Source organism: Chlorocebus sabaeus, chromosome 20 (genome assembly GCF_047675955.1).
Source record: "Chlorocebus sabaeus isolate Y175 chromosome 20, mChlSab1.0.hap1, whole genome shotgun sequence".
NCBI classification, from domain to species: domain Eukaryota; kingdom Metazoa; phylum Chordata; class Mammalia; order Primates; family Cercopithecidae; genus Chlorocebus; species Chlorocebus sabaeus.
The window spans coordinates 95,268,178-95,296,104 of NC_132923.1; the positions used below are offsets into that span (position 1 = coordinate 95,268,178).

The window sequence follows — 27,927 nt, forward strand, 5'->3', positions numbered from 1 at the left end:
TCCTGCGGAGAGAAGTTGTACCTCTGTTAATGACTGGGGATGGGCAATTGCAAGGGAGTATGTGGGCTCACAGTCTCTCAGGTGCACTGTGTGTCACTGGGTCTTGCCAGTATGTTTGGGAGGAGGACCAGCTGGTGAACATTGCCTGGCAGCGGTGTGAGCCACTGTTTTCCAGCTGCCGTGATAAGACTGCTTCCGGGTCACCAGAAAGACAGGGTAAGATTGGTTAACAGTGTTGCCCCTGCTGGTGGAGGTGTGGGCTGCAGGACTGGACTCCACTCCCACTTCTGCTTCTTATTGGCCATGGAACCCAGAGCCTCAGAGCCCTCATCTCGAAAATGAAGGGGTTGTTTGGGAGGCTGAGGCAGAAGAATCGCTTGAACTTGGGAGGCAGAGGTTGCAGTGAGCCAATATCGCACCCCTGCACTCTAGCCTAGGCGACAGAGCAAGACTCCATCTCAAAAATAGAATAGAATAGAATAGAATAGAATAGAATAGAATAGAATAGAATAGAATAAAAATTGTGGTTGGATCAGGACCTGGAGACAGCTAAGGTCCTTCTTGCTGTAGGAGTCTCAGAGGCCCCAGAGGCCCCAGAGTGCATAGGCATTTTACCAGGTCCAGAAAGCAGCTTGGCTCTTAGTGCTGCAAGGACCGCCCCCCACCCTCTCCACTCATCCTGCTAGGCTGCATTTATGGAGCAGAGAACCTTGGCAGCTCTAACTTATCTGTCCCCTCACCCCCGAGGAGGAGTGCACCCTCAGGGAAGGGGACACTCTGCGTTCACAGATGGAGAAGTGTTGGAGTGGTGGCTTTGCAGCCTAGTGGCCAGTCTTCTCTGGGGTGAGCAGCCCCCCCCATCCCCCCCATCTCCCACCAGTCTTGGTATTTGCTAATTTCCCTTCCCAGGACAAATGTGTCACTATCACTCTTAAAATGAGGTGTCCAGATGGGAACACAATACAGATATGGCCCAGTCATCTCAGAGGAATGCAAGAAAGCTACTGAGATTGTCTAGAATTCAGGCATTTCCCCAGTAGGCTTTATCCTCTATTTATTCTATATCTATGACATCTTATTTTTGTTTTTGTTTTTGCTGCTGTTTTGTTTTGTTTTTAAGACCGTCTTGCTCTGTTGTCCAGGTTGGAGTGCAGTGACCTGATCACAGCTCACTGCAGCCTTGAACTCCTGGCCCTAAGCGCAGCTCACTACAGCCTTGAACTCCTGGCCCTAAGCGATCCTCCCTCCTCAGCCTCCCAAAATGCTGGAATTACAGGCATGAGCCACTGCACCTGGCCCATGGCATCTTATTAAACATCTCTGTCCATTGCAACCTGAGAGAGAGTTTTCTGTTTGCGCTCCTGTTTTGTAAATTTGCTTAATGAAGGCTCTGTTTAAAGGGAAGGACTGCCTCTAGCTCCCCCTAGAGGATGGCTGGCTGGGATTCCACAGCCTCAGCTCTGGGAGTTCCTGTGTAGGTCTCAAGGCAGCAGAGAGATTAATGACCTGGGTCATTTTGTTTATTAAAATATCATCTTGGGGGTTCTTTATACCATTGTAAAAATGTTTCAACTGAGCACCTTCTGTCTTCTTAAGCCAGTGCCTCTGGGCACTCTTCTTTGTAACTTGGGTACTCCGGGGCTTCTCTGGGCCTCTGCTTGCTCATCTTTAGAATACAGTAATTTTTTTTCCAGTTGTAAATTAATTATATGGTTCTTTATATTAATTATATGGAGTTAGATAAGGACTCATCTTTACAACTACAATAACTGCTATTTTCATATTCCCTCTTTTAGGAATTTATTGTAAAAAGGACTCAACCTTTTCCTGACTTTATGCCTCCAAATTCCCATTTCTCACCCTCTCCTGACGTTTCGCCTTTCCCCACCCCATCCCCGTGGTGCTCCAAACTCAGTGGCAGCACAGCATGAAGGTTCAGGACAGTGTCTCTGGAGGCTGCTCTGGTCCCATCACTAACCAGCTGGGCGACCCCAAGTGAGTCACATAACCTCTCTGTCTGTCTCATTATCTGTCAAAAGGGGATATGGTAGCATTTGCCTTACAGAAAATGTAATTGGTAATTCATGCATATAAAAGGCTTAGAATAGTGAAAAGTGGTGTTCAAAGAAGCATTCATTGTTATTGTTGTGTTTCTATGGGGTGAGCTAGTCAGTAAAACCCAAGGTTAACACCAGACTGTTTTCCTCTAGGAAATACAACAAACAAGCAAGCAGAAGACATGGATCCTGAAGTTTCTCATGAGCAGGAGACTAGCACAGACCTCTGTTCCTACCTTTGGGAGGAGAGCACAGCTGGCTGGCTGCCAGAGTGGGCCTCAGGGAGTAGGAAAAGTCAAGGGCTTAAGAGATGGAAGATCTCCTGGGTCACACCCAGGAGGCTATTCACTAGCTGCCCACTGGGCAATAAACACCAACTGAGGACCCAGGTGACACAAATCCAGGATTAGGTACAAAACAAATCTGTTCATTGGAGGACTCAGGCCAATAGGGGAAATAAACTGGTCAATAAACAATCATAGTGCCCTGTAAGGGCTGTAAAAGGGCATCCTAGGGGTCTGCAGTTGATAAGAAGGGATTGGAGAGGGCACAAGGCCAAGAAATAGGACAGGCAAGATCCAAGGGAGTGAGGACTTGGTGATGTCAAAGGCTTCAGGGCCATTATAGGCATATCCGTAAGCCACATGCCACATAGGCCACCTGGCTTCTCAAAGAGATCCGCCCTATACATTTGGGGTGAAAAGTTAGAAGACTACGTCTCAAAATGAGGTGCAACAGTGAAGCCAAATTTATTTTGAATTGATTCTTTTTAAAAGAATATAACCATATGTAAACTCAGAATAACCACAGTTCACCATGACACTGTTTTTAGGGGCCCAGCCAGGAATGAGGGTCAGTACCTTGGAGAGCTCCAAGGGGTTCCAAAGGGCTGAGGCACGCACTAGTTCAGCATGAGGCAGAAACCTGCTACCAGGATCAGTGTGGAGCCAACCCCTACTGGTGTGAGCTTCCATTGCCAAGGCTGGTGCTGCTTCTCTTAGGTGGAGGTCCCAGGGAGTAGGAGATGGTGGATGGGGGACAAGGGACCTAAGATGGACATTTGTTATCTGCCCTCTCTTTGGATGGAGCCTTCTTGGTACCCAGGAGAAATCATTGCACTCATCCTGGAGTCAACTAGTAGGCCCTGTCACTAGGATGCTTATGGAGTTTTGCTTTCCTACAAGTGATTGATATCACTTCTCTGGTGGAGGTGACTTCATTATTTGAGATAAGCAGTTGAAAGAATTGTTGCTGCCTGAAGGCAAAATCAAAAAACTGGGACAAGCTTCATAGCAGTTCTGCCATTTCAGCATCATGGATGTGGATTTCTACAGTTACCCAATCAGTCCAGGTCTTGTGGGCAGCTGGGGACTATCTGTGAGATGCAGGGTGACGCCTGACTTTGAAATGTTTGTTGTGGCTTTTGGCCCCGAACACTGGAGCCTGATTAAGTATAAAACTTGACTGCAATCTGGGGAGCTGCACCCACATGCATCTGGTGTGTGCATATACGTTGCTCTTTTCATCAGATGGACATGTCGTTTGGATATTTATCTCCTGGAATAAGACATTGAAAAGTAATTTATAGCTTCAGGAAAGTCCCCAGTCAAATATGAACTCTGGCGAGATGATGATGTCCGCAGATTTATCCTCGGGGACCTTCTACTTCCCCTTTTTCTTCCATCTCAGCCCTCCTCCCGTTCACTTGTTCCCCATGTGTTTACTGAGTGTCTTTTTGTGCACAGGCCCAGGATCTTCACCCACAGTCGACTGTAACAACCATATGGCCTAGATCATCTGGGACAATTCTGATTAAGGGGCATTTATTCTTTTCATTAAAAGTGATTTGTTAAATATATCAGGGAATGTGATTTGACTTTATGCTGTTGTAAAGCATAAATAAATTCATAAATCAGGAAAATAATATTCAGTTGAATTACATGTCAGAATTTTGCATGCAGAAAATATGGTCACCATATATCTTAAGACAGAGAGAGCAAACAATTTGCATCTCCTGGGTCGGTTCAATGCATTGGAAGAATCACCTGTATTGAGAAGGAGTCTGGGGTCACTGTTGATTAGTGGCACCTGCCGTGGACATCACATGGCAAGTGGTGGCATGAAGACTGTGTCTTTGGCACCACCTGTGTCTGTTCTAAAGGCCTACTGTCCTCACACTGTTCCAAGTCTCTCTTAATATAAAAAGCTGTCTGAACCGTCAACAGTGAAGGGTTATTACCCTAACGTGGTAACCATCCCAGAGGCTGGAAGAGACCTGTGCCTCAACTGGGCCTTCATGAATAGGCCAGGAGAAGGGAATATTTTAGGTCTCAGCACTCCTTGCACAACACATAGGAGCTCTGCTCTGAACCCAAATTGTGTTTCTTAGCTTGAGACCACCTAGTAATGGGAAGAGCCTGGTGTCCAGAGGCGGACAGACCCGGCTGTAAATCCTGAATTCTGAAGCGCCAGCTGTATGACCCTGGGAAGGTTACTTAACTTTTCTGATCTTCGGTTTACTCCTCTCCAAAATGGAAATGATAATACTTACCTCTTAGGGTTATTATAAGAATTAAATCATAGAACACACTTAAAGCCACTGTGGTTGTGCCTGCCGCATAGCAGGTGCTCCATAAATGAGATCCCTTATAACAGCTTATAAGAACTGCAGGCTCCATCCCTTGCTCCCTGTGGGCCATTTGAATAAACCTATTTTAAGTAATGGATGTCACACGTAATTTGGGCAATAATTCCATTTCACTTCTACCCCCAAATCTGAAAAATAAATAAAGGAAGTTGACCTTTACTAAGTGATTTGGAATTTCAGTGGAAGGTTCTATAATTGCTAGCTAACAGGCCCGGGAAACCAGCTCTTGTGCTGTAATTGGAGGTGTGCAGGTCAGGACATTTAATTATGGCCTGGCTGCCTGGAATAGAAACCTTGCCACCATGACAACACCTTTTTGCATCTGCCTGATTAAGTCAACAAATTGTTGGTTCCCAGCCCAAATTGGACTGTGACAAGTGCTTTCTCCCCCTGGAATCTGCCTGTCATGATGTGCCTGTCAAATTTCTTTACAAAGGCCAGGCTCAGGTAGCGGAACTCAACAGAAGGAGGAGAGGACACAGCCTTGCTCTGGAGATGTCTGCAGCCTAGCGTAGAGGACGAACTGGACCTGCTGGGGAGCAGGAAAGGCATTTTGTGGTCTGTGGGGCAACCCAGCTGAGTGGTCAGGAGAGCATGCCCTCTGGAGCCTCAGGTTCAAGTCCAACCCCACCCGTTGTACAAGTGTGTGCCTTGGGCAAGTGAGTCAACCTCTTTGGGCCTAGTTCTTGATCTCTACCAAACGGGGGTAGTAATCTTACTTTCTAGGGTTGTTAGGAAGATGAAATGGGGGTAGTGTTTATGAAGTGCTTAGGACCATGTCTAGCCCATAGTGGATGCCCTGTTAGTGGTTGATAATATTATCAGGGTTGTGACTCTAATTTTCTGGAAACAACAGTGACTTCTGGGGTCCGAGTTATAAGGAAAGTCAGCATGGGCTGCTGAGTGCCTCCTTCACAGCCTCCCCCTTGACTGGAGCCTCCTGATGCCTTCCCCCTGCCCCCCTCCCCCCTCCCCCCCCGCCCCACGACTACACACCTTGGTGCCTTTGCCCTGATCTTTGTCCCCTTGACTTCCTGACCTGTTCCCACCATGCACTGTTCAGATCCGGAGCAAGCATCACAACCATCATGAAATCCTTCCCCAGATGGGGTTAATTGGCCCTTCTCTTGACCTCCCAGAGCATCTTTCACCGACAGCATTGGCCCTTTCCATGCTGTGCTTTGGAGATCTGTTTCCTTGTGACTCTTGTCGTCAGCCCATTCTGCCTCACACCTTGCTGGAGGTGACAGGCTGGGAAAATCGCCTCCCATTTCTGCCTGGTCACTGCTTATCACTACGTATGGGGACAACTGCCTGGCAGGGTTCTGTAGGGATCCTGTGTCTGCCCTGGAATGGAGTCTCCCTCCAGGTCCCTCCTTCCCTCACTCCCTCTGTCTGTCTCTCTGTACCTGGCAGGGCCTGGCACTCCAGAGAAGTGAAGCTTGCTGGTTTCTGATTTCCCTTCCACTCTCCTGTCGTCATCTGGGGTCCCAGGATCCACCTTGAGGCCTAACAGATGACAGGGTCATATGTTTGCACTTCCCTTCATCGTCTTCTGCCCCTCCTGTCCTAGCTTCATTCTTGAGCCCTGGCTAACACCATGGGGGCCCTCCCCGTGAGGGTCAGGAGGGGACATGCCAGCCCCGCAGCAGCATGGCAGGGTTCTGGGAGCTGGGAGCTGAGCTCAGCCACAGGAGAGGACTAAATGCACTCTACTTTTAGTTTTGAAACCTGTCAATGAGCGATATCCCTCCCACATCAGAGCACAGGAAAGTGGCGGGGGCAGAGAGTAGGAGGAGAGCCGGAGGTGGGCTGGGCGGGGAGGAAGGGAGGAAATTGCACCCTGTGGCCCCCAATGCTTACTTGATGACCCAGTGACCTAATGATGACTCATCCCGTCCTCCTGAAGGTGTAGGGGGTGTGTGGGTGGGGCGTGGGGTGAGGGTGAGGGGTGGTGAGCACGTCATACTCTGGGTCCTGTCATCTTGACCTCTCTTGGGTAAAACAGGGAAGATGTTGAGCTAGGAGCCCCCCGCCCCGTGGAGTCGTCCCGAGATGCCCCTTCCCTCTGGAGTCCCAGGTGGGCCTGAGTGGTCCTGCTGGCTCCGGCCCTGCACCTTCCAAGGCCCCCTTGCCCACTGGAGTGCCACAGAGGGAAAGCACAGAGTGCCCCTTCCTGCTCAGGTTTTACTCATTGTGGTGCTGGGATGGAGCCACAGCACCTGCACTGGCCCTGTGCCAGGTGGAGATCAGTGCTTCTCATTCTAGTGACAACCTTCAGAGGCAGGTAAGATGCATCCATGCCGTTCTTACCCCCATTCACACATAATGGAGGCTTGTGGAGATGAAGTTATCTTCCCAAGGTTCAGAAGAGTGTAAGTGGCATAGCGGGGGCTCCGTGCCAGGGCTGGGCCTTCAATCTGTCAGCCACTGTGACATGCTTCAGAGGGGGAGGGCAGGGGACCACACCCAGGAAATCTTTGAATCACCTGTCCCCCTACCATGCCCACGCTGTGTAGTCAGGTTGGTCCCTGGGCTGGGTCTTCTAAGGTTATGTCATCCAAGGCTGTCAACAAAAAGAGAGGGGATGATAAGGGGACAGCCCTAGGGGGTGGCAGCTGGTGCAGGCTGAGAGGGATCTTGGTGGCAGAGTGAGGGTGCTTGTCTGGAGAACAGAGGGGAGTCCCCAGAACATTCAGGAAGGGAGGCAGAGGGCAGGCTCCAGGGGCCTCATCTGGCAAGGGGGACAAAGAGAACTGACATTTGAATATACCTTCTCTGCCTCAGCTGGTGCTGCTTCTACCACTGTGATTTACTCAACTTGTGCTTACTGAGCTCAACCACGTACCAGACACGGGAGGGAGTGGGGGGAGTCAGGCTCAGGACCTGGGTGCATGAGCTTTACAGAGGAGATGTGTGTGCGTGCACATGTGCACACACACACAGAACATAAGGCGTAAGGTGGCCTGAGAGACACAAATCAGACCCCCAAAAGAGGTGCTCTCCGTCAGGATGGAGGGGCTGCTTTTGCGAAGAGGTGGGTCAGAAATCCTTCTCCTTCCCGTCCATTCATAGCTTATGCCTTATTCCCCTCTCTCTGGCTCTTGTTCTCATTTTAAAATGGAAGAACACAAGGTCTACAAAGAGGACTCCAGCTCTTGCTCACATATCCTCTTGCCTGGGATGTGGTGATTTATTCGACATTACCCCTGTGCCAGCTTCGTCCTCACTGCAACCCTAAGAGGTGGTGTCATTATCATCCCCCCTCACACGCATGTAAACTGAGGGGCAGACAGAGAGCTCCCAGTTTGCCCAAGGCCATGCGAACACAGAAATGAGCAGCCTCTGTTGTCCTGCCTTCCTCATTCAATGGAAGGGCACTGGTAGATACCAGTGGGCACTTTGATTTAAAGATCTCAGGCCAATTAGGTTCTCAATTGGAATATTAAAAATTGTTTTATATAGTTTATTTTTTTATTTTTAAATTTGTTTTGAGATGGAGTCTTGCTCTGTTGCCTATTCTAGAATCCAGTGGTGCGATCTCACCTTCTGGCAACCTCTGCCTCCCGAGTTCAAGCAATTCTCCTGCCTCAGCCTCCCGAGTAGCTGAGATTATAGGCACGCACCACCAAGCTTGGCTATTTGTGTGTGTGTGTGTTTTCAGTAGAGACGGGATTTCTCCATGTTGGCCAGGCTGCTCTCGAACTCCTGACTTCAGGTGATCTGCCCATCTCAGCCTCCCAAAGTGCGGAGATTACAAGTGTGAGCCACCATGCCTGGCCATTTCGTGTAGTTTAATTGTCTGTACACTGTAAAGCCAGGGTAATGATTGGCCTCATGGGTCATGTGCACTTGCCTACAGGGAAAGTAGGCTTTGTTTTCTTCTAGAAGTTTCTTGCAGAATTTGCTCTTGTCTTCTGAGTATATATATTTTGCTCTAACTACTTCCCAGGATTTAAAAATGTGTATGTACATAGTGGGTGGGGGAGTGAGGATAGGGGATGCTGTAAAACAATCTAGCATGTGAGTAACTCCTCTAATCCACTTGTTCTGACCAGCCTATTGGAGGATGAGCATGAGTCTGCCACAATTAAATACTTGCAGATTTTGCTAGACAGTTGTAGAGGGTGGATTGTTATGAATCAAGCCATATTTTAAATGATTCCAGTGATGCAGATGAGTTTGACATCTGCAGTGAATGATTTGATAATCTAAGGAAATCTAAATCCCTTCCCTCTCTCTCCTTTTCTTTTTCATGTAAAAGCTCTTTTTCATGTCTTGGGTGACCTTAGGAAGATAAGCCTTCTGTATCAGCTCTGCCACTCAATAGTACGTGACCCTGAATGAGTACCTGATGGTGCCTAGCTCCAGTTGCTTCAACTGTAAAATGGGCACAGCCAGCCTTATCTGGCAGGTTTGTCTTGAGGATTAAACAAGCCAGGGTGCATGCAGCACTGGGCAGATTTTGGCAGAGGGCGGGCTTTTAGCCTTCACACAGGAACCTTCTGTCGGATGGTGGGGAGAGCCATGAAAACAGTAAAATACAGAACCGTGGGTGAGTGTGAATCCAGGCAGGTACAGGCAGAGGCTGTGGGACCACTGGGGAGGGGAGCCCACCTTTGTGGAGTTGTTAAGGAGAAGTCGGAGGTGGGGACGTTTGAAGTGGGTTTTACAGAAAAAGTGGGAGTTGTTTGCTCATTTATGTATACCTCACTCTATTCCAAATAAAGATTTGAGATCGTATACATTCTACATTAAGGTAAAATAAATTTAGTGAGGAAATAATACAAAGGAAAATAAGATGGGAAACTAAAATAAAGCCATGGACAGATTAGGACATAAACCTGCTAGAGGTGATAAACAGATTTGGCACTACACTTCCTAACAATGAAAACAAAAAGGGAACATGATCGATTGGTGGTTCTTAGTCATCATGTCCACAGGATTAAAAATGCACCCAGTGCCCGGGATGTGCACAGCTTTCCCTGGGGCTAAGCCCTAAGATACATTTTCCCCATGACCCCACAACAAGGGGACTCTGTGTGACATAGTCCTGAGCAACACTGCTGCACTAACCATGTTGTTCCACTGTGATTGCTTCTGAGGAGACTGTGCCAGGCAAGGAACACTGTCTTGGCAGAGAGGACAGTATGAGTCCAGCTTCACGTGGAGGGAATGTCTGCAGGCCTATTGTCAGTGTGGCTTTTAGACCATGTGGCAGTGGGGCTTCTGGGTACCTATGGAAGCAGTTTTGGGGTGAGTGGCATTGCACCAGGTGGGGGGCCACAGGAAAAGCAATGCTGGGGTGTGGAAGACCCACTTGGCAGACATGCCAGGGCCAACCCTGTTAGGACATGACAGGAATCAGGGCTTCTGTGGCCCTTGCAGTTAGGGCCATTTGTAACTGGATCAGGGACTGAGAAGGTGGGGCCTTGGCAGTGCAGGAAGCATGATTGGCTGGTCTGCCTGCCGGTCTTGGGCCCCAGAGGCTGGTCACCTTTATAAAGACATTGCAAGACTTTTTCGCCTGTGAAATTTAAAGCAACAATAACAACACATACTCCGCAGCCTGTCAGGAAGCCATGTGAGAAAGCTGAGCTGCTCCACTGTCAGAGCCTCATATTTTGGGGTTTTTGTCTGTTCTATTTTTGAGGCTGGTAAGTTGGTTTCCTGTTTGTTGCAGAATGGGTGGTTGTTGCTGTCTGTGCCTGCCCCGGCTTTGGCCAGGCCTGGAGGGAGGTGGCCTCACCAGCCCAGGCCCATCCTTCTGCCTTGGACCAGTTCCCTTCTGTACAAATGCCAAAGAGGAACCCAGCATTGCCAGGGGCAAGGAGTGGGGGCACCCTGCCAGCTGCTTCCTAGGGTGCCTGAGCGTGTTTGAAGTCATCATACTCATTCTGGCAACACCTCTCTCTGGGAAGACTAGCTTCATGTCACAAAAAGTGGACATATTTTATACTCAAAGGTCAAATTAGCGACTCAGTAAGAGCAGGGGGATGGGACTGGGAAGAAAGAACCATCTGTCATTGTAAGGACGAAAGGGAGGAAGAGAGAAAAACCCATGTTAATTGATACTTGCTATGTGACTGTCATTTTCACAATTTGTATCTCATTTAATTGTTATATATCATTCCCATTTTACAGGTAAGAAGCCTGAGGCTCAGAAACAGTAAGTCGACTAGAATCATTTGCTCAGGATGTTGGCACTTTGACAATGCCTTGGAGAGCAAGTTCAGCATTCCTTTCCTATTCCCACCGTCCGTCACCTTTTTATTGAAGATGAAAGCTGAAAAAAAGAAAAAAGCTTGGGACCAGGGGCAATGATTCATGCCAGTAATCCCAGCATTTTAGGAGGCTGAGGTAGGAGGATTGCTTGAGCCCAGGAGTTCGAGACTAGCCTGGGCAATATCAGGAGACCCCCATCTTTATGAAAAATAAAAAGTTAGCCAGGTGTGGTGACACATGCCTGTGGTCCCAGCTACTCAGGGGGCTGAGTCAGGAGGATCTCTTGAGCCCAGGAGGTCGAGACTGCAGTGAATTGAGATGGCGTCACTGCATACCAGCCTGGGCAACAGAGCAAGACTCTGTCTCCAAAAACAAAAACAAAAAGTCTTGGGAAAACTACCAAAGCTAGGTAGTAGCTGAGTCTGAAAGTTACTTAACTAGTGGTTTCTAGTCTACTGCTTTTCCAAACTGCCTTAGATGCTTTCTAAACTGGCAGGGACATGATACCAGTCCGGCGTTGAGCAGAGTTTGAACTCGTGGCTAGGCAAGCCAGGCCCAGCCGCCAAGGCATTTACATTTGGACACCTTGCTTCTCTCCCAGAGCAGCTGGATAGTGCCATTGCAGTAGGACCTGTGGGCCTAGGGGTATGCCTCTCCCCCACATCCCACTCCTTGACATAGCAGCTCCAGATCCTGCAATTCCCTCATTGTCTTTTGGGGTCAAAGCAATGAAGCCCCTTCTAAAAGCATTGGTCTGTTTTATTGGCTGATTATTTCCTCTCATCAGTGGTTTTTGGTGGATTCAACCTGCTCCTGGACCCCTAGGGGCATTATTATAAGGAGAACTGATAACTATTTTCACATGTGTATTTTCTCAATCAACAGATGCTAAAAGTATCAGTCATTTCTTGTAAGAGTCTTAAAATGCCTAAGGCTGGAACTACTACCTGGGGGCATTCTCAGGTCTTAGTAGCTCTTCTCAAATGATTAGTATTCCCAATTAACTCAACCTAGGGCTGGGTGCAGGAGGGAGCAGAGAGGTAAGAAAACCCATCAGCCTGGGTGGCTTGGCCTTGAGGAACCTTGGAAAGGGAAGAAGGGAGGACTTACCTGGGGCAAGGGAGGGGGGTGTTGCTCTTACACTGTCTCTTTGCTACTCCCTTAACCTTAATAATATCCTCACCTAACCTCTTCCTGCCAGGGACCTCTCTTCCTTCCAGGCTCAGCACTGAGGGCCCTTCGGCAAAAAGCCTTGCATCTTCTCTCCTGGGCCCTAATAAGCCCTCGGTTACACTGCCTGTCTTCTGACCTCCCTTCATCGTACCTGCTTTTAAGTTCTTTGTGACTTTATTTAACTCCACTTAGTAATTGTAGCTCCTTGCGGGTAAATGATAGCATTAATTATAGTTTGTTCTCTGCGCAGTCATGGTTCAGGGCCAGATAATGTAGACGAAAGGGAGGGAGGGAGTTTAGGTAGGCAGGTAGTGAATTCCTTCCTTTGTCTCAGGGTGATAGGCCCTGTCTGGAACATCATGGGAGAAGCAGGAAGGGCATTTCCTAGCCCATCTCTGTGTGAGAGGCATCTGATCACTTGCATTTCTGATACCCTTGGTACTTTGCATATACAGTGAAAGGGGCACCTGCACTGCTTTTGCATTTTCTCTAGCAAGGGGACTTCCCACATCCTCTATCACTGGACACATTTGAGGTCCCTGCTGACTTCTGAGCCTTCCCTTCTGTTTCATTATCTATTGCTGGCTTAACAGACTACCCTCAAACTTTGTAGCTTAAAATCATGATTTATTATTTCTCACAATTCTGGCTGGGTGGTTCTCTGCTGGTCTTGGCTGGGCTCACTCCTGCAGCTGCATTCAGCTGGTGGTGGGGCTGAGCTGGGAGGTCCAAAAGCACCTCCCTCACATCGAGGGGCCTGGTGCCAGCTCTTGACTGGACTAGCCTGGTTCTCCTGCACGACCTCTCGTCCTCCAGTGGGCCCGACCCAGCTCCTCCATGGCGTGGCAGGTTCAGGACTCCAGGAATGTGGAAGCAAGCCTGCCATGCCTCTTAAGGCAGAGGCCAGAACTGGTGCAGTATCCCTTCTGCCACATCCTTTGGACCAAAGGAAAAATCAAGCCCAGCCAGATTCAGGGGAGGGAGAAATAGACTCAACCCCTGATGAAAGGAGGGGCAAAGTCAGATTGCAAAGGGCCTGGGACAGTTTAGCAAGTGTTTACTATATCCTCTTTTATTTACTTTGAAAGATAAAATCCTCCTTTTGGAAACCTTCGTGAAATGGCTTCTAAGGAAGCATTCTGAACTTGGCATGGACAGGAAGTTCAGGAATTGAAGCTCTGGTCCCTGCCTGCCCCAAAGCCCAGGAAGAGGCCATTTTCGGAGTAGAGTTGGGGAAGGCTGCTCCTAGGGATGTGGGCATCACCTTTTTGATTGGCCTGAGTAATGCTGTCTCTCTGGATCTGAGTCAGCATAGTGTGCAGCTCCTCAGGCACCAGGCAGATCCTGCTGCATTTTTCCCTGGGGCCCCTGTGAACATCATTCCCCCTGTGAAAAGAGATCTGTATGCTTGGGGTGTGGGGTGGGGGTGGTCATTTTTAACATGCATTTTTTGAACTAAAAGTGCTTTAAAACTCTTCTTTCTGAGTGTAGACATTAGGATTTTTTTGATCTCATGCAACTAAGAAACTCGTTCTTGGTACCTTTTTTTAAAAAAGAGGAAATGTATTAAAGGGAAATGAGAATCTAATGGGATTGATGGGAGCCGAAGAATTAGGCCAGGAGAGAGCAAGAAGCAAGGCAATCTGCAGGCTAGAAACACACATTCATAGTCTGGGGAAGTGCTGATAAGCATAAGTCTAGCACTGCAGGAACATTGGGGCTGGTGTGACTTTGTCAGCCTGAGGGAGCTGGGGGCATTTCAAAGAGTTGGCAGTGTTGAACTCAGAGGACAGCAGGGAACAGCATTCTAGGTTGGTGGAATTTGCAGAGGTGCTGAAGTTTGAAATAAGACAGCATGTTTAAGGAACCACAAATAGTTCTAGGGCGAATGTCAGGAGAAATCTAGGAGAGAGGTGAAAAATGATCCTGGGGAGGGAGGCAGACAGCAGACAATGGAAGGGCTCACATGCCTACTGAGGAGTTAGGATTATATCTTAGAGGACAGGGTTTCCCAAACTGGGTTCCTAGAATCTAGTGGCCTGAGAGGCATTAACAGATGTCCTTTGAATAAAAGATTTCATGACTAAATAAGTGTAGGAAATACACAAATTATTTTGTGTTGTATTTCCCTTTTGGAAGATCACCAGGATATTAAGGGCTCTAAGAAGTTCTGCAGTAAAGAAAAGGAGGGAGGAGACAAGTCAGGAGGCTGAAGTGATGCTCCAGGTGAGAGATGCTATGTGCTCTCTGTCCGTGGGGTTAGAAAGGGAGGAATTTCTTCATGCCAACATCAGGGTAGACATAACCCAACTCTACATGATAGTACAAGAGTTAAGCACTAATTATTTTGAAGGAGCCCCATCAGAAACAGGGAGCTGGGTTGTAAATCCACTAGAAAGGAAGGTAGCTCATGTAGAAAGTGAGCTCTATGACAAAATGCTAACTTTTTTTTTAAGACAGAGTCTTGCTCTGTCGCCAGGCTAGAGTGCAGTGGTGCGATCCCAGCTCACTTCAACTTCCGCCTCCCGGGTTCAAGCGATTCCCCTGCCTCAGCCTCCAGAGTAGCTGGGACTACAGGCACCATGCCTGGCTAATTTTTTATATTTTAGTAGAGACAGGGTTTCACCATGTTGCCCAGGATGGTCTCGATCTCCTGACCTTGTGATCCACCCGCCTCAGCCTCCCAAAGTTCTGGGATTACAGGCGTGAGCCACCGCGCCTGACCTAATTTTTTTAAACCAACTCAAGTATTTCTAGATTTGTTTTCATGACAAGCCCTCAGTTCCCTTCGCTTTTGCTGAATATGCTAGCTTTTCCAGACTTGGAACTTTTGCTGTCGTGGTGGAACGTCTCTGCCTTCTTGGTTCTAGAAGTACAAAATATTTCCCCTCCTCCTACCAGAAATTCTCCATCATTTTTTTTTAATAAGAAGAAGCACATAATTTAAAAGCCATCTTTCCTCCCTCCTCTCAGAAGGAGGGAAGGGAAACGTTTCCTGGAGGAATTCTTCTTAGGCAGAGACACAGAATTTAAGCCAGGACTGCTGGGGTGGAGGCTTGTAGCCTGAAGCTCACATACTGTGCTCTGCTCTCTGTGAGGCTCCAAACCCTGCAACCTGAGGTCTTCAGCACAGATAATGAGGGCTCAGGGGAGCCACCGTAGCTGGGCCCTGGCTAAAAATGAGCAGGAGCTTCCTGGAGCATAAGCTCCTTAGCTTCGTGCTGGACTGGGAGACGTGTTCGGCCAGGTGCGGGGCCTGGGAGTGGACCCTCCGTCTTCCTTGATGGTGGACACACCGTATTTCTACAAAGACACCTTGAGGAGGCCCTTCACAGAGGATGCCAGGCAGGGAGGACTCTGAGTGACAAAGAAAGGGGCTCATTTGACAGGGACGTTTTTGCCATGGCCATCACAGTCACACTAAGGAAAAAAGGGAGAGGAAGACTTTTTCCATCAGTTTCACAATGTAGCTTCTGGATCAGCAGGAGAGAGAAAAGAAAGGACAGAAACTAGTGCCTTTTGAGCACCTACTTTATGGCAGGAACTTGAAGCTTGCGTGGGTTCAAGTTCATCCACATGAGCACAGTGCTCCTCAGTGCCAGCCTATGAAGTTCTTACTGATAATAATTCTAGGGAGAAGGATGGTATATGCTACTGTGTTTTATAAAAAATCTAATTGTTTTCTTTTATTAAGTATAAAATAGCATATTTATTGTAGAAAATCTAGAAAATACAGAGAAGTACCAAGAATAAAATAAAAAATGCTGATGCCTGGCAAGGTAAATTACCTGCTCAAGATAATGATGGAGCATGCTCCATCATTTGAACTAGAGAGGGGCACCAGCATTTGCCAAACTCCTCTTCTCACCCACTCAATCACTCAGCCAACACAAATCGACTGCCTTCTGTAATCACAGAATACCAGATCTATGCAGCATCTAGTTTAACCCTCATTTTACAAAAAGAAAAGAATCGACCAGGAGGTAGTTAGTGGCAAGGCTGGGATTTGATCTCTGGGCAAGGCTGCCTTGTTCTTTGTCCTCATATAGTTCTCTGTCCTCTGCTGCTTTCTCCAGGCCCCGAGGAACAGAGCTGGAGCTGTCCTGGGGTGTCGTGTGGTCCTGGCAGATGGCAGTGGGATCAATCATAGCTGATCAATGTTCTACTTGATTTGATTTTTGCTCACGGAGAATTAGGTGGGGAACGGAGATTCCAGACAGTGTTCAGAGGTGCTTTAAGGGTTTAACATTTTTGCCCTAGAAAGGCTCAAATGAACTCTATAGTGCTGGATCAGAGTCAAAGATATCATGTATTTTTAATATATGTACAGATAGATACAGAAGTAGAGATATGCATGGATTAGTAAACACACATTTATTTTCCAGTTCTGTCCACTGAAAGGGCCTAGAACCGATAATACCCTAATAGAAGTGAGCACACTCACTGCCCAGATCTTAGTCTCTAAAGACCATTCTCTAATGAAAAGAACAGGAACTCCTTGGAGAAGTGACTGATTCCAGGCCTGCACAGGGAAAAACAAAAAGCAAGCAAACAAAAAAAGAGCCTGAAACATTTTGTAGTTCCAGAAATTAAAGAATTGTTTAAAAACAAAAAACAAAGCAAGACAAAAAAAAGATGGTAGTATGTCTAAAGGACCCAGGAGCCAACCAGAAAGCTCTCAATAGCCCAAACTAGAAGAATTTGAGCAACAAAATGAATAATGATAGTATTGAACTATAACCCAAAGAATCTGACCACATTTGTTGTAAATAAATAATTGAATAAATAAATAAATAGGGAAGAAGGCACAAATCTTGTTTACAGGAGAATTCTAGATATATACTACTCCCCTTCCAGCAGATGGAGCTTAAATTCCCTCCGCTGGAGTGTGGGCTAGACTTAGTGACTCACTTCCAAATAATAGAGTATGGCAAGGGAAAGATAGTAACTTCACAGTTAATAAACCTGGCAGACATCTCCTTAACCAAGTGATTAAGGTTAACATCACCAGTAATGCACCTTGTTGGTATTATGTGACCTCAGAAATGGAGAGAAGGGCATTTCACTTCTGTGGCATTCCCCCCAAAACCCAAATCCCCTGTTTAATCATGAGAAAACATCACACAAATCCAAACTGAGGGACATTCTACAAAATACTGTGCCAGGACTCTTCAAAAATATCATGATCATGAAAAGGAAAGGCTAAAATCGATCACTGACCAGAGGACAGTTAAGGAGATGTGACATCTAAATGCAACGTCAGATCCTGGATTAGATACTGGAAGACAAAAAGGACAGTCAAGAAAACATTGGTGAAATCCAAATAAAGTCTAGAGTTTAGTTCATTGTATTGTACCAGTGTTAATTTCTTAGTTTAGCTGGGCATGATAGCACACGCTTATGTAGTCTTAGGTCTGTTTGAGGTTATAGTAAGCTATGATTGTGCCACTACACTCCAGCCTGGCCAACAGAAGCAAGACCCTGTCTCTAAATAAATAAATAAATAAATAAATAAATATATTAGTTTTGAGAACTGTGCCATGGTTATGGAGGATGTTAACATTAGAGGAAACTGTTTGAAGGGTATATGGAAACTCTGCGCTATCTGTGTAATTTTCCTGTAATTCTAGCATTATTGCAAAATTAAAAGTTAAAAAATTCTTCCCTAGCAATGGACAAAATAAATACAAAAGAAAGAAAGAAATTTAAAAAGCCTAATAAACATGGGAAAAGTTTAGTTTGCCTAGTAATAAAAAAGGCAAGTTACAATAATGAGATAACCATTTTTTACCAACCAAATTGGCAATTTTTAAAAATAAAAACCAAATACTTAGTTTTTTGGGTTTTTTTTTTTCTGTAGGGTGTGAGGACCCAGTCATGCTAAACAACCCCTTTTAAGAGCACAAATAGCTTCAAATATCCAAAGGGCATTTTGGCAGTATAAGAGCAAATAGTTCTACATTTTTACCTCTAAGTACCCCTTTCAAGAATTTATACTATAAATAATAAATAAGAATTTATTAATATAATCACTGATATGGATAAGGATCTAATATGGTTTGGCTCTGTGTCCCCACTCAAACTCACCTTGAATTTTAATAATCCTCACCTGTCAAGGGTGGGGCCACGTGGAGATAATTGAATCACGGGGCCGGTTTCCCCTATACTGTTCTTGTGATAGTGAATAAGTCTCCCGAGATCTGATGGTTTTATAGATGGGAGTTCCCCTGCACAAACTCTCTTGCCTGCTGCCATGTAAGACATCCCATTGCTCTTCCTTCATCTTCTGCCATGATTGTAAGGCATCCCCAGCCATGTGGAACTAAGTCCATTAAACCTCTTTCCTTTATAAATTACCCAGTGTTGGGTATGTCTTTATTAGCAGCATGAGAACAGACTAATACAGGTTTACTTACAAGGATGCTCTTCACTGTATTATTTGCAATATTAAGAGATTGGAAACAATCTAAATACATAAGAATGTGGGAATTGGTTCTGTAAGTTATGGTAGGTACATCTATGCAGTTATAAATGTGTATATAAAAATATTTAAGTGACAAATGCAAAACATGTTTATAAGAGTATTTTCTGAGTGGTTGGATTACCAGTAATTATTATTTTCTTCTTTGTGCATTTCTACATTTTTCAAATTTTCTATGCTGATATTTCTTGCTCAAAGGGCCTATATGCTAAGCCCCTTCTGGGGGAGTCACAGTGCCTGTGGTTGACATAGTAAAAATTCTGAGTCCTTCCTTCAGGACAGAAATCTTTCTACTTTGGTAAACTGAAATATGTTTCCCTGAATATATTTCATCACATTTTTTCCTATCGCTTTATTCCCAGAATTATGCTTAGTGCATAGTAGACATTCAATATATATTCTGTGAATGAATTAATGCTTATGATGCGGTGGGAAAGGCATGGTCCCAGACCCTGGTTCACAGTGCAACCTCTTCCCACCTGTTCTAATAGCATCTTCAGTGGATCAGCTTCTCTGCCTCTCTCTGTGTGACCCTAGGAACTTTTGTGGCACCAGTCGTAGAAAGCTGAGCTCCAAGAAGTAGGCAGAAGAGTGAGGTAAACCAGATTACGAGAAGGATCTTTGAAGCAATCAGAGAACCAGGCTTGAGCCACTAGTAGTGCTCTGCAGATAGAGATCATCCCTGATGAGACAGGGGGAGCCCAGAAAGTTGGCTCAGGTATCAGGAGCAATTGGCATTCTTGGGGTCAGACTGCATGGATGTCCCAGGAAGCCCCAGAAGGCAGCAGGTCCCAAGTTCCCAGAACCCAAAGTCTTTGTGGTGGCATGTGATTCTGAGTATGTCCACTGCTTCATGGCACACAGGGTATGAGCCTCCCATGACAGCCCATTCCTGTGTGGGCTGATGCTACATTGATCATTAGCTTTCTAGGAGAGTGGCCCAATCATTCTTCCATATGGTGGCCATTCACATCGGAAAGAGCAGAATCCAGGATCCCCTGAACATTCTCCTCTGCCCACTATTCATCCCATTGCCCTTGAAGGATACAGCTTCCATCCCTGCAGGGCCCTGGGGGAAGCAAGCAATATATTCAAACACAGCTACTTTAAGTTACTCTGCATTTCTGGCTATGGTTCTGGAAGTTCTCCTTACTTTCTTTATTTTCTGTCCAGATATCTTCAGTGTATGCAGTGAAGGTGGAGGGAAACTGTCATGTGTAGGTCTGAATGGCCATGGAAGGTGTCCTTTCTCTAAGTCAAGGTCATTGCTAGAGGGAAGGCCCCAGCCAGGGCAGCTCCTGCGAGGCTGCCCCACCTCCTGCTCACTGGTCTCCAGCTGTTTCCATGCTCCTTGGCCTTTTGTGGCTGTGGGGAAGGCAGGTTTCAGGACGGTGGCAGCTAAGTGTTTTGCCCTTAATTTCGAGAGCCTCCTGTGTCCAACTATGAGTGCCTGCTCAGTATGGCAGGGGAAGGGAACCAGAGAGGGTCAGATGGTGACAGGCAGCACCACCATGGCTGGAGAAAGTCAGCATCCTAGAGAGAGAAGCTTGAAGGGAGGTTGATTTGCACATTCACTTGCCCACCCAACAGACATTTCCTGGTGCCTCCTAGGGCATAGTGTACCCAAGAGCAAGCCCTTTTGCCCTGCAGGAGCAAAAGCCCATCCTCTCCCAAGGACATAGCCCTGCCCCCTGGGCCAGAATCCCAGGCCTAAGAAGATGAAGCCGTGCCTCAGGGGAACATTCCCTGAACAACTTTATTTATGCTCAGTGTTGCCAGATCCTGGGCTACATGCTGGAGACAAAGATGATTGGAATAGTTCTTGCCTCAAGCAACTCAGGACCTGGGAAGTACAGGTGGATGACTAAATGATGACATGTTAGAGGGTTCATGGTAGATATTTGGGGGCATACAGAGTGGGAGGAACGGTCACTTCTGCCGGGTAGAAGTGTAGAGAGTGTATCTGGAAAGGCTTCATGGAGGAAGTGTTCCTTGAGCTGGGTCTGGAAGGCTGAGCAGGTGTTCCCAAGGGGTCTGAGGAGGGACATTGAGGAGAGGGGTAAAGAAATGTGTTATGCCTGAGAAAAGCATAATGCATTGAGGAAACTGAAATTAGATTAGTAGGTGTGGAGTATGGGGTTTGGGGGTGGGGAGGGGAAATGTGTGGCTAGAGAGGTACAGTAGGAGCCAAATCAGGAAATGACTTGTATGCCTGTTATACTGGCTAGGATTAGATTTTCTGCATATAACAACAAACTAAAATAACAGTGGATTAAACACATAAGAGTTTATTTTCCAATCTCATAAAAGAACCAAAGGGAGCCAGGCTAGCCTTGGTATATGGTAGTGCCACAATGTCAGCAGTATCCCAGGCACCTTCTCTCTTTGGCCCCTCTATCCATAGAGCATGATTTTCATTCTGAAGGTGACCTCGTGTCTAACATGGCTGCTGGAGCACCAGCCATCATATCCATTTTATATAAAGAAACTAGAAAAAGGTGGAAAGGCCATGCAGCCATCTCTGCTCCTTTCAGTTCGCCTTCTTGGTAGTTCCACCCAATGATTCACACTTACATCTTATTGATCAGGACTTGGTCATCTAAGCTGCAAGGAATGAGTGGAGGTGAGAGTTTGCAAAACAAAATGCTCTGTTTCAGCAAAGTGCTAAGGGGTTAGAAGGCACTTACCCAGCAAAGAAATGAATGCAGTGTTCCGGGAATAAAAAGCAGCTAGTGCACAAATATGCAGGTGCAAAGGAGCCCAGGCTATTGAAGGAACAGTGAGCAGACCTGACTGGCTTGAATGTAGACTTGTGTGTGTGTGTGTGTGTGTGTAGACATGTGTGTCTGTGCTGTGGGGAGAGAGTTATGGATGACTATGGATGACTACAGAGAGAGAGAATGGGGTTAGATGATGAGAGACCATGACTGCAGCGGTAGGGAGTTTGGACTTTATTCCACAGGAAAGGGTGAATTGTGCAAAGGCTTTCAGGAGGAAGGTTAATTAGATGTGGGTTTTTGGAAAATCAGTCTGTACACCAATGTGGGCAAGAAAATGGTATGGGGGTTGGGAGTCAGAATGGATGCATCTTGTCTGTGGGGCCATGAGGGAGCATGTGATATGCTACGACAAGTGTTAGGGACCAGGGAGATCAAGTTGGCTTGGTGGGAAGGGGCCACGTTGTGGAGGCCTGCAGATTTGCAGTGGGAAGAAACAGGGAGTGGCTGAAGGTTTTGTAGTCGGAGAGCGATGTGTGTACTCACAGATAGATAAAGAGCTTCCTACGTAAGGATTCTCCGTACCTTTGGCGGGAGGTGCTTGCTCTTGCTCTTAGTGGAAGAGAAAAGGAAACACATTTATTCCTCACATTCTGTGCACTAGATTTACCACCTCTTATCTCAGTTTGTACATCTGAAAACAGAAGCACAGAGGGATTAAGCAACATTTCCAAGGTTACATGGTATGTTAATCTGTTTGTGTTGCTATAAAGTAATACGTGAGGCTGGGTAATTTATACAGAAAAGAGGTTTATTTGTCTCATGGTTCTGCAGGCTATACAAGAAACATGGTACCAGCGCTGGCTCCTGGTGAGGGCTTCAGGCTGCTTCCACTCATGGTAGAGGGCAAAGAGGAACTGGCATGTTCAGAGATCCCATGGTGTGAGAGGAAGCGAGAGAAAGAGAGGGGAGGTGCCAAGCCCCTTTTGACAACCAGCTCTTGAGGGATTGATTACCAAGCCATTCATGAGGGATCTACCCCATGACCCAAACACCTCCCACTAGGCCTTCCCTCCACCGCTGGGATCCAATTTCAGCATGAGATTTGGGGTAATGAATATCCAAACCACAGCACACAGTTAGGAAGTGGCAGAGCCAGAGAAGCCAGTTCCACCAGCCTCTCTGATCCTAGAGTCAGAAAGTAGCACCTGACCCCGTTTTGTAAACGAGTTGCCTTTACTCCATGGGATTATCTTGTTTGACATGGCATAGGAATTGACCTGGCTGTTACGTGTGATCCTGTCTGATGACAAGTTGTCTATGCATAAGCTTCTTTTATGTGTACTTATTTAAATGCGGCCCTGATGAGTCTGTCGAGGAGGTAGAATGACAGAAGAGGGAGGGCAGGGCATGGTGCAACTGTCTAGTCCCAACCCAGCCGGTGACTACATTGTTGACCAAGGTCTGAGCTCTCTACTTCCTGTTTAGAGTTTCTTCCTCATGGAACTAGAGGGCTCAGACTAGATCAATAGCTCTCACATAGTCTGTGTGCCCCATCTTGGCAATTCATGCCACACTAGCCTATCACCTAGACTAGTATTTATTTACATTCTTTAAATATGTTTACATTGATTTAATTTGTTTACTTAGCTTTGACCTAAACAATATGGTCTGCAAAATTATGAGCTTGATTTTAATTTTCTGTAGGTCATTTAAAATTTTCTGCGGGTCATATTAAAATAAACTCACAACCATCATTTCTTAGCATTCTGGCTAAGATCAAGTGTAAAATAAACTCACAGCTGCAAATAAAATGCTAAAATTGGTCTTCATAACAATGGTAGCTCACAAATGTTGAACTCATGCCTTGTATGCATATGAACTCATGTCCCCTCCTCAGTCACTTTGCAAGGCAGATGCTTTATTATCCCCATTTTACAGATGAGGAAACTGAAGCATGAAGTGGTTACCTAACATGCCCACAATCATGTGGCTACATCTACCTAAAACAGTCTTGTTTTAGGTAAGTGCCCCCCACTTTGGCTCCATCTGAGGTGCCACAATTCTATACCTACCTCCACTGCTGCAGGTGTGGTCACATGAGCTGTGAGATGAACAGACCAGCCATGACCTTGGTCCAGGGAAGATGGCGGTATCCATGGAGGGTGCCTGCAGCTGCCGTGAGGAGCAGGTGAGGAGTGTACAGGGTCATCCTGACTCACTGCGTACCTGGAGGGACGAGGAGCCGGGGGCAAGGTGGCTGCAGGCTTGCGCTCTCACGTTCCCTGGAGCTGGGAAGAACCACAGACAGAAAGGACACAGGGATGGCAGGGGATGTAGGATTTGGCCTCAGTGGGAAGAAAGCTGGGCTCAGCTACCAAGCAAGTTGAGAAGGAGGAATGAGTTGAGAAGGTCATGCAGCTGGCTGACATGGCCCCTCCTTTCCACGGGGATGTTCCTAGGCACTTATTTGAAGTTTTCCTTATTCCATTAAGCATTCATTCCTAGCAGAAGGATTTACACCATTCCCAGCTTTCTTCAAATTTTACTCTCCTAGATGAGATACAATATGGAGAAATCCACGGGCCAGGGCACTGATTACCTGGACCACATCCCGGGACTGCTAGCGGGACGCCTGTGACTAACCTGTGCTATAGCAAATGGGCTTGACTGGGTCCCAGAGCGCATCAGAGAGCAGACTCCAGGGTGCTTTGATCCCTGCTGGGAGGGAGAACAGCCTGAGATCTCTCTCCTGCTCGGGCCTCTTTCTCTCTCCTTCCCCAGGACCCCTGGCTCCTGACCTTCTGCTAGGGGTTATTGGCTGGGTGGCCTTGGGTGGCCACTTTGCCTCTCTAAGCCTGTGCTCATCTGGATGCAGCCCAGACTGGCTCCTACTGATTCTGAGGAGTCCTCTAAGGGGTCTTAGAGATGCCCACAAACAGGACCATTAGCCGCAGTGACCACGGGCGTCTGTTCCCCTCCTGCTTTCCTGCACTGGCTCCCACCAAGGCACATTGCTGCCCTGGAAGCTGCTGCTTCCCACTGTCGGGAGGTGGCCACTCTTTGCAGTGGGTTGTCCAGATAGTCTCAAACCTCCAGTGCTCAGGCCCAGGGCAGTTCTGACTCTGGACAGAGGTGGGAGGCTGGGTAGACAGAGGGTGGCACCAGGTCACCCGAGCCCCAGAGCAGCTTCGCTTGAGACCAAAGTCACATGAAATCCCTTTGAGGAGTTCCCTTGGCTTCTGTCTCTGACTTATCTCTCCCCAGGGGCTCAGAACCCACCAGGGGAACCTGGAGACATCCACACCCGTCTCCTCACATATTTCCTTCACTACCTCTGCCCCCACTCCTCACCTAAAATTCTCTCCCCCCATGAAAATTACCTTGCAGGCTGGAGGCAGAGGCTCATGCCTGTAATTACAGCATCTTAAGAGGTTGAGGTAGGAGGATCGCTTGAACCCAGAAGTCTGAGACCAGCCTAGGCAACATAGTGAGACCCCATCTCTACAAAAAAAAAAAAAAAAAATTTTTTTTAGTTAGCTGGGCTTGGTGCTGCACACCTGTAGTCCCAATGATTTGGGAGGGTCACTGGAGCTCAGGAGTTTGAGGCTGCAGTGAGCTATGATCGTGCCACTGCACTCCAGCCTGGGCAACAGAGCAAAATCCTGTTAAAAAAAAAAAAAAAAGAAAGGAAAGGAAGAAGGGAAAGAAAGAAAGAGAGAGAAAAGAAAAAGAGAAAATCACCTTGCATGTGAATGAGGCCATGTAAAAATTCATCAGCTATGTGCATGGAAGGGGCATAAGTATTAAGGAGGTGGTATGCCCAGATCGGCATTGTCCAGTGTGGTAGTTGCTGGAAATGTAACTGGTACAACTGAGGAACTGAACTTGTAGTTTTCATTTACATTTACATGTAAAAGCTAAAGCAGTATAGAATATGTTTCCATTACACACAGTTGCACTGTTTGGGAAGTACTGCAGTTCACTTTCACCTTTGCGTCCCATCAGATACTCTTGCAGCGTAGTGCATGCATCAGACACAGGCGTTATTTTAGTACCTCATTCATAGTTTTTTATGTTTATTATTCAGTAAAATGATAGCATTTTGGAATATTGAGTTAAAGGAAATGTATTATAAAAATTATTTTCACCTGTATCTTTTTCCTTTTTTAATATGGCTACTAAGAAATTACATATGTCGGCTGGGTGCGGTGGCTCACTCCTATAATCCCAGCACTTTGGGAGGCTGAGGTGGGCGGATCACTTGAGGTCAGGAGGTTGAGACCATCCTGGCCAATATGGTGAAACCCCGTGTCTACTAAAAATACAAAAATTAGCTGGACGTGGTGGTGCACACCTGTAATCCTAGCTACAGGGGAGTCTGAGGCACGAGAATCACTTGGACCCGGGAGGTAGAGGTTGCAGTGAGCTGAGATCCTGCCACTATACTGCAGCCTGGGCAAGAGAGTGAGACCCTGTCTCAAAAAAGAAAGAAAGAAAGAGAGAGAGAGAGAGAAAGAAAGAAAGAAAATTATGTATGTAGCTTATATTATATATTTTTCAGATGGTGTTGGCCTAGAACAGGGGTCAGCAAGCTTTCCTGGTAAGAGGCCAGGTGGTGGTAAATATTTCAGGCTTTGCTGGCTATACAGTCTCACAACTACTTAATGCCACCGCTGCAGGGCTGAAGCAGCCAGGGACAGTACATAAATGAATGGGTGTAGCTGTGTCACCATAAAACTTTATTTACAGAAACAGGCAGCATATTCGATTTGGCTTGTGGGCTGTAGTTTGCAGACTCAGTCTAGAGTAACAGCAGCCAACCAGACATGGACTCTAAAATCAGAAGTGATGAGGAAGAAATGAGCAGCCTCAAGGCTGGACTGAGAAGTGGGGCAGGCCCTGAGCAGAGGATAGGGTAAGAAAGGCCCTCTAGAAAGATCACAAGACAGGAAACTCACCTCTACCGAGTGCCTTCCTGGTGTGTGCCAGGCATTTTTCACCTACTTCACCTCTATTGACTCCTGTCATCCTCAACAAGCCTGTATTAGGGTGGATGCAAGTATCATGAATGCTCCCATTTTTTAGATGAGAAAACTGAGGCAATGTGGGGCCAGGTGACCTGCCTAGAACCGCAGTGTAAGCTGAGCCAGGATCCATGCCCAGGCAGCCAGTCCTGACCCTCCATGCTGTGCCACCTCGCGTGTGCTGTCTTTTTTTCCCTCACTACATCTCCCAACACTCTTACGAGGTAGGGTTTGGTAACCTAATTTATTTTGTTTTGAGACAGAGTTTCACTCGTGTTGTCCAGGCTGGAGTGCAGTGGCACGATCTCGGCTCACTGCAACCTCCGTGCCTCTCAGGTTCAAGTGATTCTTCTGCCTTAGCCTCCTGAGTAACTTGGATTACAGGCATCCGCCACCACGCCCAGCTAATTTTGTATTTTTGGTAGAGATGGGGTTTCGCCGTGTTGGCCAGACTGGTCTCGAACTCCTGATTTCAGGTGATCCACCCGCCTTGGCCTCCCAAAGTGCTGGGATTACAGGTGTGAGCCATCGCGCCCAGCCCAGAGAAGATTTTTTCTATGTTCATATATAAATTGAGAGAAAATTAGCATCGCAATTTGCATACAGCTTTATATTCTTGGTTTTGTCTCATTTAATATTATCATGGATAATTTCTCGGACGAATAAATATTTTCAAAGCCAGACATTTTAGTGACTTCTCAATATTCCATTTTATAGAGTTGTCAGAATTTATTTAACCACTATTCCTTGTTGGATGTTGAGGCCATTTCTAGTTTTTTCGTTATGTTAAATAATACTATGATAAATATCTTTGTATGTAAATTTTTGGTCTGTTGCTGCTTTGATCTATCCTAAATCCCTATAAGTGGATTTATTTGCTCGAAGTATGTAAAATTCTGATGCAACCTTCCCCATTCTCTGCCTACTCAGTTGGTTTTAGGACTTTTTGGGACTGATCAGATGATGGGCAGAGAGGAAAACTGAAAACAACTTTTCTCATACAGAAGGGCCTGGAGGTATGGAAAGAAGAGAGAAGAGAACAGATCCCAGAGAGAAGAGGAGCTCAGAAGAGCTTGGCCAGAGAGGAGAGAGGGAACTAAAGAAGGAAGTCAGGGCAGGTTTGAGGAGGGGAAAGAGAGTGATTTGAGCAGCTTCTCTAAAAGAGAGAACTATGTCTAAAGGACCTTTTGGAAGAAGATTTTCCGTGACTTGTGCAGGACAGTCTCCCTTTGCTGCCCTCTTGGGAGATCTCAGTCAACAATTAACAGTATTTTTCAAAACTTTGGGGAACTGGATTTGTGTTTCTTTTGGGTGTATCTGCATGTGGAGACAGGCATTTAGGTCCAGTTTCATTTAGATTATATGGTTTTGATAAAAATTTGTAAATTATCTGCCAGAAAAAAAAAAAAAAACGTAAAAACTCACATTCTCACCAGAAACCTGTTTTGTGGCTAATAATTGCAAAAGAGCATTTTCCTATGTAAACGGAGATGTGGTTGTAAGAAGACTACAGTAGAATTTACAAGGCTTGATGCTAGGCCAAGCTTTTCTCCTTAATTTACTTGAGTAAGTCACGGAAACTCTCCAGCCTCCATCCCAT

General features: G+C 46.5%; 1 protein-coding gene and 1 long non-coding RNA gene across 6 annotated transcripts in view; one reads left to right on the forward strand and one right to left on the reverse strand.

The window, feature by feature from the left end:
- Positions 1-27,927, forward strand: part of HIVEP3 (HIVEP zinc finger 3) — a 535,336-nt gene that overhangs the window by 229,612 nt on the left and 277,797 nt on the right. The gene's annotated exons all lie outside the window — the stretch shown is intronic.
- The window catches only part of LOC140709256 (uncharacterized), a 52,560-nt gene continuing 46,677 nt past the window's right edge, over positions 22,045-27,927 (reverse strand). Inside the window, exons 3-4 of one of the 2 annotated variants that reach the window (XR_012089691.1) lie at positions 24,684-24,804; positions 22,045-23,591 (exon numbers count right to left, since the gene is read on the reverse strand). This is a non-coding gene — a long non-coding RNA (uncharacterized lncRNA). Of the gene's footprint in view, positions 24,805-27,927 lie in introns of both variants that reach the window. The other variant, XR_012089690.1, reaches the window with a different exon arrangement.